Source organism: Trachypithecus francoisi, unplaced genomic scaffold (assembly GCF_009764315.1).
Source record: "Trachypithecus francoisi isolate TF-2019V2 unplaced genomic scaffold, Tfra_2.0 Lachesis_group12, whole genome shotgun sequence".
Lineage (NCBI taxonomy): Eukaryota > Metazoa > Chordata > Mammalia > Primates > Cercopithecidae > Trachypithecus > Trachypithecus francoisi.
The window spans coordinates 80,680,516-80,694,492 of record NW_022681457.1 but is presented as its reverse complement, the minus strand read 5'-3'; the positions used below and the strand labels follow the sequence as shown (position 1 = coordinate 80,694,492).

Sequence of the window (13,977 nt, the reverse complement as noted above, 5' to 3'; positions counted from 1 at the left end):
AGAGGGCATTGAAAGACCCTAAGCTGTGGGAATGCTGGAGCAGATAACCATCAGGCCTCTCCACTAGAATGCTGGGCTGGTGGGAGCATCCCAGTTTCCTGAGGACATACACTGCATTGCACGTTTACACGCATACCCCTTATACTCAAATGCAGACCTCTTCCAGGAGAGGAGTACCACACTGTACTGTGCACTCATGCCAAAATGCATGTAGGTAGACACACTCCTTCTCTTCCCTGTTTACAGTGCAGGACACACAGATCAGCACACCTGCCCCAAATTCACCCAGACCCAATGGAGCCTGGCTCTCCCATGTCTGGGGCAGTTTACCTGTTCCACACCACTGTACATGTTGACAGGAAGTGGGAAGAGACTACTTTGATTCTTCAGCTTGCTACCATTGGGTCCCTATGGGAGCCTCAGAATGACATGACTTTGAGGGAAGAGTGTCTCTGTGTTTTTGGGTAAAGTCAGGTGGGCCTCGTACCACAGGTACCGCCCGTGAATGTCAGGGAGACTGCTGGCCTGTTGAGGGCAGTTAATTCATTTTGCTGTCCTTTGATATGATAGATTGATGATTCACAAAACAGCCATGAGGTACGGGCAGCTGAAGTAGAGTGGACAAGAGGAAAGACATTCAGAGAATATGATCACAGCCACCACTATTTACTGAGGGCCTGCCTATTTTACTGTGTGCCAGCACTGTGCTGAGTGCTTTATACACCTCTCAGCTATCTCTCACAATCGCTTTTAATTTTTAATTTTTTTAATTTTTAATGTTTATGGGTACATAGTGGGTGTATATATTTATAAGGTACATGAGATGTTTTGATACAGGCATATGAGTAATAATCACATCAGGGTAAAGGGGGTATCCATTACCTGAAGCATTTACAGCTTATTTGTGTTACAGATATTTCAGTTATACTTTTAATTATTTCAAAATATACAATAAATTTTTGTTGACTGTAATCACTCTGCTGTGCTATCAGATACTAGATCTCCTTACAATAGCTTTGATATCTTTATTATAGATAAAGAAGCTAATGCTCAAAGACATGAAGTAACCTGTTCTGGGCCATTGGTCTCTGTCTAACTCTAGAGCCCATACTCTCTCCCTTAGCATCTTTCTATCTCATACCTTGTATGTTTCCCACCAAAATGCTGAGGCGGGAGAAGTCACTTTAAGGTAGAATGGACAGACAGAAAGAGTTCTTAAACTGATCCAAAACTTGTGTCTATTTGTGTAGTAAAAGATTGGTCATTTTATTACATAAAGGTTAAGAACTTCTATTAATCAAAAGACCCTATTAAGAGAGTGAAAAGGCAGGCTGGATGGGCATAGTGGCTCACACCTGTAATCTCAGCACTTTGGGAGGCTGAGGCAGGAGGACAGTTTGAGGCCAGGAATTTGTGACCAGCTTGGGTAACACAGTGAGACCCCAACTCTACAAATTTTTTTTTAAATAGTGAGGGCATGGTGGTGTGTGCCTGTAGTCTGAGGTACTCAGGATGCTGAGCAGGAGGATCACCTGAGCCCAGGAGTTAGAGGCTGCAATGAGCTATGATTGCACCAGTGCACTGCAGCCTAGGTGACAGAGTGAGGCCCTGTCTCTGGAAAAAAAAAAAAAAAAAAAAAGGAAAGAAGAAGAGAGAGAGAGAGTGAAAGGAAATCCAGAGTGAAAAAAGATCTTTACAGCACAAATAAACAAAAGGCTTGTTTCCAGAACAAAGAATGACAGAAATCAATAGGAATAAAGGAGCAACCCATTACAGAAATGAGCAAGACTTGAATAGGCATTTCACAAAAGAGGAAATCCAAATGGCCAACAAACCTCTGAAAAGGTGTTTGATTGGGTTAGTACTCAGCGAAATGCAAATTAGAATCCCAATGAGAAATTAATACACATCTACCAAATGGCAAAACTTGAAAAGCGTGACAATTCCAATGTTGAGAAGGATGTGGTGCAGTGAAAACTTTGATTTTTACTTCTTTTGGCATAATTTGGTACAACCACTGTGGAATAAACTATGGCAGTATCTAGGTAAATTTGGATATACACATACCTGGTGACTTAGCAGTTCCTCCTCTAGGTATATTATCTGCAGAAATGGATGCTTATACATAACAGGACATGTATATGCAAGATATGTGTATAAGAATGTTTATAAGAACATTGTTCATAATTGTCAAAAACCAAAAACAATCCAGATACCTAATAACAGTAGAATGAATATGCAAATTATATTCATAGGGAACAGTAAAAATGAGCAAACCATAGCCAGATGCAACAACATGGATAAATCTTAAAGACGTATTGTTGGGTGAAAGAAGTCAGACAAAACAGTACATACTGTGTTTATCCTTTTATATAAAGTTCAAAAACAAATGAAATTAAACCATATTTGCTTAGATACATAATTCAGTATTAAAAGCAAGGAATTGAATTCTATAATAGCTAGGTGGTGGTGTTCAAGGGGGTATGTTGAGGGATGGGCACAGGGGGGCTTCTAGCGTGTTGATATAGTCTTTTTAGTGACCTGAAGGGGGTTATATAGGTGTCCATTTTACAGTAACTCACTAGCTGGGCATTGTATTAAAAATGTAAAATATAGCAAATGTATAGAAAAGTACATAAAACCTCAATGTACAGCTAACAATGTTCAAGGGGATTTTGGTCCTCAGCCTCCATTTCCCTTGGAGTTATAAAAAGATCTTGGGCTTAATCTGCAAATAACTATGGACTATGGCAATAAGGCTCCAGGTTTGTACATGGTTCTCAGTGAAGGCTGGCAAAGAATGAGAATTCAGACATTTTTCCGCTGACTCCCTCTTAGTGGAGGATAGAGCAAGTTGATTCAGAGTCAGCCTCAAATTATGACTGGTTTTCAGTTTACTTAGCCTATAGTTTTCCCGACAACACCTATCAGCTTCCACACCTAGTTCTGCCTTATGCATGCTCTCATGGAATATTTGCAAGAGGCCAGTCGTTTTGCTATCTCATGCTTTGCATCAACCCTAAAAGGGAATGGTACCAGGGAAGAGCTGGGCAGAGGTCTTCACAGTGGCCGCTTTACTATTTTATTTGGAGAGAATTTACAAAGTGTTGGGCATACCACATTGCCAAGAATGTTTTAGAACTTTAGCAGGATAACTTTGCAATTAATCCCTATTTGACTTTCTTTCTGTTAGTCTGTTAGCGTAGGTACTTAAAAGTAAGAAAAAAGGTTCCAGTTCCAGTTAAGATGGAGTGAGCACACTCACCCTATCTCTCAGTGCAGCTAAAGGCCTGTTCAGAATGCATTTAATAGCAGTTTAAGGACTCTGAGACATAAATAGTAGCAGACAGATAGGGGAAGAATACCAGAATTCAATGTATTACTAAAGTGGCAGTGAATTTCCTCTTTTCCCTTCAGTGCCCCATGTCTTGGACTCAAGGTACCCCAAACCTCAGCAATGGACACTAAGGCACAAACAGCTTCAGGAGAAGACCTCTAGTTAAAGCTCTGGGGTGGGAAAAGGGCTTCCAAGGCTCAGACAACTTCCAAGAGTTGTTCCCTCATGCCCCAGCCCCCAGGCAATCCCACAGTGATGGTGGTAGGGACAGTGGCAGCAGTAGGCCCTTCAAGCACCTAAAACTGAGGGAGGGGAACCTTCCTCTCTGATCAGAGGAGCTGTAGTCCTAAGAGGATGGGGTGCAATTTTGGTTGCTTATTTTCTGTCTTTGCCTTCCTGCTACTTGGCCCCAGATTTGAGTGCAGTTCAGAAAATTCTTGGCAGAATGTGGTAACTAAAGCCCCAGCTTTCTGGCCAGAGGCCCAGGAAGGGTAGGCCCAAGGAACCAGGAGGCACAAAAGAGAAAACAAAGGGAAAGGGAGCTCAGGAAAGCAACCCCTTTAAGTTATTTATGGACTTCAGGATAACCCAAGCTGTGCATGTGTGCATCTGATTCTAAACATACCAAAGACTTTCAGAACTGAACTAAGGGACAGACCACTGCCCAAGTCCCAGACTGGATGCACACACAGAGGACTCTTCTGACTAGCTTTTGAAAATGGAACTGATGTTGAAACCACAATCCACAGAAGGGTAGTTGGAATTTGCTGCCTGAACCCAACCTGGTCGATTGTCTGCTAAAACAAAAATATAAACATTCTCCACTGGATTTAAACAAGATGTAGAGTCTCATAACAATATTCAGAATATCCCAGATATGAACCAAAATGAAGAACCAGGAAAATTTCAACTTGCATAGGAAAAGTTAATCAACCAATGCCAGTGCTGAGGTGACACAGATGTTTGAATAATCTAACCAAGACTTTTTAAACAGCTATGATAAAAATGCTCCCCAAAGTAAAGGCAAATTCTGTTGAAATGAATAGAAAACTAGAAAATCTTAGCCAAAAAATTAAAGGTTAGGTGCAGTGGCCCATGCCTGTAATCCCAACACTTTGGGAGGCTGAGGCAGCAGGATTGCTTGAGGCTAGGAATTTGAGACCAGTCTGGGCAACATTGCGGAGACCTCTTCTCTACAAAATTAAAGGAAAACATTAGCCAGGTGTGGTGGCACGCACCTGTAGTCTCAGCTACTTGGGAGGCTGAGGCAGGAGGATCACTTGAGCCCAGGAGTTCAAGGATGCAGTTAGCTATGATCACACCAGCCTAGGTGCACTCTGCACTCCAGCCTAAGTGACAGTGAGCCCCTATCTCTAAAAAAATTTAAAAATAGAAGAGATTTTAAAAAATAAATGTCTTGGCAAAGAAAAAAAAGAGGAAGAAAATACAAAGAAGAATCAAATAAAGCAATAAAACTATCCAATTGGAACAACAGAGAAAATATTTTAAAAGTTAAACAGAGCCTAGTGACTTGTGGGACAATACCAGAAGGTTTACCATTCGTGTCTTTGGAGTTCCAGAAGAAATATTTGAAGAAACAATGGCTAAAGCATCCCAAATTTGGTGACCAAGTGTGGTTTATCCTGGGAATGGAAGGCTGGTTCAACAATAAAAAAAATGCAATATAATCCACTGTATTAACTGTCTAAAGAAAAAAAAAACTGCGTTGTCTTATTAATTGATGAAAAAAACATATTTGACAAAATTCAACAACTATTTATGATAAAAAACATGCAGCAAACAGAGAAAGGAACTTCTTCAACCCGATGTCAGCCATCTACAAAAACCTACAGCAAACATCATACTTTATAGTAAAAGACTGCTCTCCCCCTAAATCAGGAAACACTTCTGGAAGTTCTAGTCAATGGAATAAAGCAATAAAAAGGATACAGAATGGACAGGAAGAAACAAAATTAACCCTTTTCCTAGATGACATGATTGCATACGTAAGAAATCCCAAGGAAGCTACACAAACACTCCTAGAACTAATAACTGAGTTTAGCAAGATGACAGGTTATGAGGTCAAAACACAGAAGTTCATCATGTTTTTATGTCCTGGCAATGAACAGTTGAAAACCAAAATTTAAAACACATTTATAGCAGCTTCCCGAAACCAAATACTTATGTATAAATGCTTATATATAAATCTGATGAAACATATATAGGACCTGTATGCTGAAACTAGTTCCTCTCCCACTTTTTCTTCCCCATCTACCCAACTGAAAGTTCAGGCTGCAAACCTAGAATCACCCTAATTGTTCCTCTTCCTTTACCCTCTCCCACTTTCCTGTCTTCACCATGTGTTCTTCTCTAGCTGCTTCTTTCTAGCACCACTGCCCAAGGTACCATCTTCTCTTCCCTAGACTAGAAACATCTCCTGACTGGCCTGTCTGTGCCACTTATTGCCTTCTGTACGTTGCAGCCAGAGTAATCTTCCAGAAACATAAATCAGATCCTGTCTTGTTACCACTGAAGCCTCTCCAGTGACCTTACAGTACACTTAGAATAAAATCCAAACTTGTCCCTCCTTCCTGGGTCCTACTTACCTCTCAGATTTCCCTGTAGTTCATTTGCCCTCAGCCCACTGCCCTCATGCTAAATTGGCATGCCTACGGCTCCTTGAAGATGTCAAGTCCTTTCCCGCCTTAGGGTCTTTGTGCTTGCTGTTGCCACTTCCTAGACTGTTCTTACCTCCTGCTTTGCATTGCTGTCTTCAGTCCTCTGTCCCACTGTCATCTCTGCCTGAAGGTCTTCCCAGACCACTTCATCTAAAGTAGTCCACTCCTCTAACCAGTCCTTCTCTAAAAAGGTATGTCTTCAGTTTTTCTTAGCACACCTACTTCTTTCAAACTATTTGCTTATTTACTGATACACTGTCAATCTCCCCCACTGGAATGTAGGCTTCATTTTGGCCAAGGACTTGGTCTGTTTTGTTCATCACTGTATCACTGGTATTTAGAATGCGCCTGGCACATAATAGGTGCTAAATAGGTGTTAAATAAATAGGTGTTAAGGAATAGAAAGTTAGGAACAATAATATTCACTAATTAAGGAGTGCTTGAGGTCAATGGTATATCCATGCACTGGAGTAACTGCAGTCATTTAAGATGATGATGCAATTTTACTTTTATTGACATGGAAGATGTTGAGGATACTGTTGAGTGAACAAAACAGAAACAAACAGCATGTATATTAAGGCCAAGTGTAAGTAAAATTATTTATGTACATTCATACATAGACAGCGTTTATAGAAAGATTTCTGGGAAAATAGTCACTAAAATATTTGTAGCAGTTAACCCTAGGTAAATGGTTATTACTTCATTCTTTATAAGTTTTTTGGATTTGGATTTTTGTATTGAGCATATATTATTCTTATAACTGGGAAAAAATTCAGTTATTTTTGTTTGGTGAGTGGAGCTCTCTCTTATTTTGTTTAATAATTGCTTGGTGGCCAGGCGCGGTGGCTCAAGCCTGTAATCCCAGCACTTTGGGAGGCCGAGGCGGGCGGATCACGAGGTCGGGAGATCGAGACCATCCTGGCTAACACGGTGAAACCCCGTCTCTACTAAAAAATACAAAAAACTAGCCGGGCGAGTTGGCGGGCGCCTGTAGTCCCAGCTACTCGGGAGGCTGAGGCAGGAGAATGGCGTAAACCCGGGAGGCGGAGTTTGCAGTGAGCTGAGATCTGGCCACTGCACTCCAGCCTGGGTGACAGAGCGAGACTCCGTCTCAAAAAAAAAAAAAAAAAAAAAAATTGCTTGGTGATTGTCGTCGTCTCTTTGGGCTGCTATAACAAAAATACCTTAGACTGGGTAATTTATAAACAACAGAAATTTATTGCTCACAGTTCTGAAGCCTGAGAAGTCCAAGATTAAGACATCAGCAGATTCAGTGTCTGGAAAGGGTCCATTCCTCATAGATGGAACCTTCTGTGTGTGTCCTTGCAAGATAGAAGAGGCGAATAGGCTCCCTCAGCCCTCGTTGATAAAAGTATCAATCCCATTCCTGGGGGTGGAGCCCTCATGACCTAATTACCTTCTGAAGGCCCCACCTCTTAATACGATCACAATGGATATCAGGTTCAAACACATGAATTTGTGGGGGACACCCAACATTCAGACCATTTCAGTGAGTATTTATGCCTTACCTACCCTACAAGGTGGTAAGCTCCATGAAGTTTAAGACACAAACTGCAGACTATTTTTTCCCATTTCCTGTACCAGCAGCTCTTTTGACATGCTGTCCCTCCTAATCCTCCTGCAGCTTAGTGCAAGATGCCCTGGTATGACCTGGACACAGTTGATGCTGTGAACAGGATTGAATTCACTGCAGTACTCAGCCCTAGATGTCTGCTGTTTTCCCAAGACAGGAGGGAGATAGATGGGTGCAGTGACATCTTTGGCTGCCATGGGAGGGGGCTTCTATCTACTGGGTGAGGCTTCCAGGGCTCCTTCTGTAGCCTGTGATTCTCTTACTTGGGGCCAAGGATGTGTCATGCTCCCTTGGCCCCCAGTATGCCACATTGGAGAAGAGCTGTGCTGTACTCAGATGGAGGCCTGATAGTCACAGGGGACTCTGTTACCAGAAGCTTCCTGCGAGGCCTCTCACCTCCCCCACACCAGCATACACCAATTTGAGATTGGATCTTAGTTTGTAAACTTCTAAGTTATTTACTGAATTAGTTAATTTAGTCTAGGTCAGTAGGTTTTTCTGTGTTTATTTTAGAAAAATGCTTTTCCTTTTAGTTTATCTTTGATTAATTGATCCCATGCTGTGGTTTATTTCCCTGACTTAAGATGATGTGGGAGCTATTTGCACTTTGGCCAGCCCTTCTCAGGCCTCTTTTGACTCCCATGATTCATGTGTGGCATGGCCAGGGCCTTCCGACATCACCCCCGGGCAGGAGATGGGAGGTAATAGTACATCATTGCTCTCATGAAAACTGTGCTGCTAATGTGAGGGTCTGCTTTTCTAGTTTCTTCTGAGAGACATTGTAGCATAACGTAAAGAAAAGAATCAGCCCTGGGTTGGTTCAGCGGCATCCCTGCTAGCCTACTTCATGATTGGGGAATCTTGAACATATTTCCTCTCTCTAAACCTCTGTTTCCTCATCTGTAAAATATAGTACCTGCCTCATGGGGCTGTGTAGGTGACAGTACTGAGAACAGCATGAACAAAGGAAGATGCTCAATAAATAGTAATTCCTCTCAGTCCCTTCATTCTGCAAGCCTGACAGCCCATTTGGAACTATTGCCAACTTCCTCCTCCACCCAAGCCATGGCATATATTACATATGCTTAATATACCCCATGACTGTTTTTTTTTTTAGAGATTGTACAGTGACATTTCTTAAGAAATGACAGAGCTGTTTTGGCTAGGATAGGTCCTCATTCCATTTACTGCCATTCCGTATGTACTTAGCAATTCATCATAGCCCAGAGATTGGAGCCAAAAACCACTTTAAAGAAGATTTGGCAGCAGAGCTGCTTCTCTGGGTAGATGGAATTTTCTTGCCTCATGGACTATCTTGCCTATATGACTTTGTGAATTATAATTCGAAGCATTGCAATTTTCTGATAGAACCAAGTTCATGTTTTTATCCCATAAAATACCAAACTTGATATACCTCAATAATGCTCCTTAAATTGGTGTTCATGGGGAATATTTGTGGTTGTCATCAGTAGCAGTCATTTAATAAGCATCTGCTTCGTGCCAGGTACAGTGACTGCTGATTGGAATTTGTGGTGGTTCATTACAATGAAAAAAGGAAGTGGCTCACTCAAAATGGAAATGCCAGTAGCATGTTAGGCTCATCATGTACAACTGTATTCCTTGAAATTCCATTCTGGGGCTCAATAGCCTGAAGGTGAGGCTACAGTGGGACATCTGGCTTCAGGAACCTTCAAGAAGCTCTCTCTTTTGTCCTGGAACAGGATGTGACTGCACAGCCTGGTGTTCTCAATTGCACATCAGAACGTAGGTAGGAAGTAATACTTATGTGCTATACTAGGACAAACAGGAGAGGACTTGGAGTTGTCTACATAGGGGGCATTGTGAAAACATTTGTGATTTAAAAAAAAATATTACAGAACTGTGATGAACAGGCCAGGTGTGGTGGCTCACACCTGTAATCCCAGCAGTTTGGAAGGCCAAAGCAGGAGGATCAGTTGAGTCCAGGAATTTGAGACTAGCCGGGGCAACACGGTGAAACCCTGTCTCTACAAAAAAATGCAAAAATTAGCCAGGTGTGGTGGCATTGCGCCTGTAGTCCCAGCAGCATTGCGCCTTTCATCCCAACTACTCAGGAGGCTGAGATGGGAGGGTCACCTGAGCCCAGGAGGTCAAGACTGGGGTGATCTGAGATTGCACCGCTGCACTCCAGCCTGGGCGACAGAGTGAGACCCTGTCACAAACAAACAAACGAACGAACAAAAAAGAACTATGATGAGCCAAATGAAACACAAAGTATTAAGAAATGTATTAAATGTTGAATTGCTATACCATAAAAATGTTTTCAAGTTTTTTTTTTTTTTTTTTTTTTTGAGGCGGAGTCTCGCTCTGTCACCCGGACTGGAGTGCAGTGGCCAGATCTCAGCTTAGTGCAAGCTCCACCTCCTGGGTTTACGCCATTCTCCTGCCTCAGCCTCCTGAGTAGCTGGGACTACAGGCACCCGCCACCTCGCCCGGCTAGTTTTTGTATTTTTAGTAGAGACGGGGTTTCACCGTGTTAGCCAGGATGGTCTCGATCTCCTGACCTCGTGATCCGCCCGTCTCAGCCTCCCAAAGTGCTGGGATTACAGGCTTGAGCCACCACGCCCGGCCCAAGTTTTTAATTAAAAACTTGAGCTTGTTTCAGTGTTCATAAATTTTTATTCAGGAGTTTTGCCTGGGAAGGCTTCACATAACTCCTGTCAAGGCTTTTTAATGATACTCTCTTAAAAAAAATACTCAGTTATCATCAAAAAGAAATTTCATTCACACAAATAACTGACAAAAATGTAAAATCCTATGTATACTTATTCCGATGTTTACAGCAGCTGAAATTATATTTTAAAAATCCAACAGCTCTTCTTTAATCAAAATTGTAAGGTTGAAATTTCTTCTGTTAGAACAAATGGATTTCAAATCTAATCTCACTTTTTTGTATCAGATATTTCAAAATAGCATGAAACTCTATTGCAAAATGTATATGAATTCTTAGAGCAGTCACCCTGGAGTTGGTTGGAGATCATAAGAGGCTACATTCAATGCACATAAGCAGAGATATTATCCGATATGTGAGGACAGGTGTGTTGCCCTTCACCTGGAGCTGTGCTCCCCTGGGAGTCCCCACCTGGCCTGCCTACCACTGACCAGCAGCCTCTTGGGCAACACTCTGCTCCATGAGTTTTTCATGCAACATTTTTCATGGAACATAATTTTTACTTGAAAGTACAATTGACAGACTGTGGTTTTTCAGACTCTGGAATTTGGCAGACATTTTCTCAGTAATGAAAGTGAGCATTATCACTTCAGGGGAAATAACTGACAGTATTTTGTTGCCAGTGATAAAATGTTATTCCATGTGATATCTTCTCAGTACTTAAATTTTAAATTAAACAAGGGTTGGATGCTGACCCTGTGTTATGGCCTCACAATTGGTCGGTTTTTGTTTTGTTTTGTTTCTGTTTTTAAGACAGAGTCTCGCTCTGTTGCCCAGGCTGGAGTGCAATGGCATGATCTTGGCTCACTGCAGCCTCCACCTCCCGGGTTCAAACGATTCTCCTGCCTCAGCCTCCCAAGTAGCTGGGACTACAGGTGCATGCCACCACACCCGGCTAATTTTTGTATTTTTAGTAGAGACGGAGTTTCACTGTGTTGACCAGGCTGGTCTTGAACTCCTGACCTTGTGATCTGCCTGTCTTGGCCTCCCAAAATGCTGGGATTACAGGTATGAGCCACTATGCTTGGCCTAGTCGGTTTTTGTAAATGCTCCCTACATGGCTTGTAAAGAGGCCAGGCACAGTGGTACGCACCTATAGGGCTGAGGTGGGAGGATCACTTGGGCCCAGCAGTTTGAATCCAGCCTGGGCAGCATAGCAAGATCCCGTCTCAAAGAAAAAAAAAATGTACATTCTCCATTTGTTGGATGTAAGGTTCTCTGTATGTCTGTTAGTTTAAATTTAGTAATTGTTCTGTTCACGTCTTCTGAATTCTCACACTTTGTGAGCCTGATTTTTCAGTGGTTTATGATGGTATACCAACTGTGTATTTTTCTTCTAATTCTGTTAATTTTGCTTTATAAGTAACAAGGTTTCATTATTACATGTATTCACATTTTAATACATGGCATCCTTTTGTTTATGTCCAGTTTCTGAACCTTCTAAGTAAGAGTTTACATCAGGGTTCCAGTGTTCATCCAACAAGTTATATGAATCTTTTGCTATGACGTCTAGACTGACTTATTCCTTTAAGGCGGCAATGTAAGAGTTAGTGGTTAATTTCAAAGACATCTGAAAAAGCACTTTGTGTATTCACAGCTCTGACTTGGTACACGTGCAGGAGGGGAAGGGCAGGGATTTGCATCAGCCCACTCCCCACCTGGAGCTGGACAGAGACACACGAGCTCCTTGGTCAGTGATTTTTGTAATCCTGGGCTTTCCAGCCTGACCAAGGCAGGAAGCCTAAGCCATCAGACTAAACATTTCTGCTGGCTTTCTGCTTTGATACCTGGGGAGGAGAGTATCTTCAGGTGCTCGGAGAGCTGGAATACCAGTGCATATTGTGCCTGACTGACCCAGGATTCCTAGAGTCTTCTGTTCTTAGTACAGATCTGGGATCATTGGGCTGCTGGTGAGACCCAGACTTTCATGCCACTATCCCAGAGGTGAATTGTCCCTGAAGTGTTGGTACACTCAAAATAGCGGTTCCTCTGTATAAGGCAAATTCACACGCAACTCTAAGCACACATTTGTATAAAGGAGATGCGCTGGGATCTGTAACCTTGCCCTACGCCAGCAGTAGAGAAGCTCTGCTCCTATATTCCTGGAGCATAATGCCTATGCCTTCCTGATTGCTTTCTTTTCTCATTTACACTTCCTAAAGATGATGCTTCAATTTTCCTGCTAGTCAGGGAACTCTGTGAGGGGCCACACACAGATTTAATAATCAGTAACATGACTATGAGGCTGGGGCTGAGAGTAAAGTGCTTGTCAGGTAAGAACGTTGGTTGGGATGGAGCAGGCAAATGCCAGTGACTCAGGTGACTCAGGAAGTCTTTGTGGAGAGGGTTAAATTTCAGGCCTTTTTACATGATGGGAGGGAACTACCTTGGCAAACTGGGAATTCTTAAAAGAGAACCCCAAAGCAGAACCCAGAAAATAGAAGGTGTGAAGGGCATTAAATAGTATGGCAGACAGTTGGGCCTAAGAAGAGCCAGAGGAGGCTCGCTGTGGGCAGGTGATAGTGATGTAATCAGATAGGCTGGGAGCCAAGAAGGGCCAGAGCAAGGGAATCACTGCAGTCAAAGATGTCGGGCGAGGGAGAAGGACAGGGAGAGGAAGAAGCCCCTGCTGCTGCCATCACTGCTACCACCAACACTGCCCCCTCACTGCAAGGGTTGGAGGAAGACAAATACTCCAGGTCTCAGGGCTACTTATTAGGCTGCCTTGCTTATTTGATCACTCTATCCACTCCTCCATCCATTCAGTACATTTATGGAACACCAGCTCTGTGCCAGACGTGATATTAGGTGCAGAGGTGAGCCCTGCCCCTTAGGAGGACCCAAATACATATAAGCTAGGATAGTTTAATTGAAAGCAACAAAAACTGACTGGGGATAACTGTTTTTGAAAAGGAATTTACCAGAAGGACATGGGTACACACAGAATCTAAACATCCAGCTCTCAGGAAGAACATGAAGGGCAGCCCCAGGAATCTAGGTTGCAGGAACAAGTGGTCCCTCTCTTCAGCACATTATTTTTCTCCCTGGTGTTGCTGAGTTTAAGGAAGAAGTTGTCCCACTAACCTAGCTTTTGTCAGGTGCCTACACTTTGGACATAAATCCCATCGACAGTCTCACCACTTGCCTGCAATGGGAGAAGAGCAGTTCCCTGAAGGAAACCCAAGGGGCTTGTTTCTAAAAGGACAGAAACAACAGATGTGCACTGCAGGTTCGTGAGTAAGTTCTAGAAGGGCTGGAGAGCACAGATAAGGTGCGTTTAGGCTAACAAGTTAGATCAGAGAAGATGTCCTTCGTTCAACATTCCTCCCACATGCTAAGCATAGTGTTAGGTGATGCAACTGTGAGGAAAAGAAGAGCCTTAGTGGAACATCTAGACTAGCAGAGGAGAGGCACCTGTTGGCAAATGTATAATTACAAACTGGAGAAAGTACACTGTGGCACAGGAGCATGTGAAGGGTGAGGTCTACACAGGGAGGACAAGGAATGCTCTTCTTTTTTTTTTCTTTTTTGATGGACTCTCACTCTGTCGCCCAGGCTGGAGTGCAGTGGTGTGATCTTGGCTCACTGCAACCTCCACCTCCCAGGTTCAAACAGTTCCCCTGCCTCAGCCTCCTGAGTAGCTGGGATTACAGGAATG

General features: G+C 42.8%; 1 protein-coding gene and 1 long non-coding RNA gene across 16 annotated transcripts in view; one reads left to right on the top strand and one right to left on the bottom strand.

Moving 5' to 3' along the window:
* Window positions 1–7,348, bottom strand: part of LOC117092728 — a 36,540-nt gene extending 29,192 nt beyond the window's left edge. Inside the window, exon 1 of the long non-coding RNA XR_004440892.1 lies at window positions 7,243–7,348. This is a non-coding gene — a long non-coding RNA (uncharacterized LOC117092728). The remainder of the gene's footprint in view (window positions 1–7,242) is intronic.
* ST3GAL3 (ST3 beta-galactoside alpha-2,3-sialyltransferase 3) overlaps window positions 1–13,977 on the top strand; it is a 239,593-nt gene that overhangs the window by 96,224 nt on the left and 129,392 nt on the right. The window lies entirely within an intron of this gene.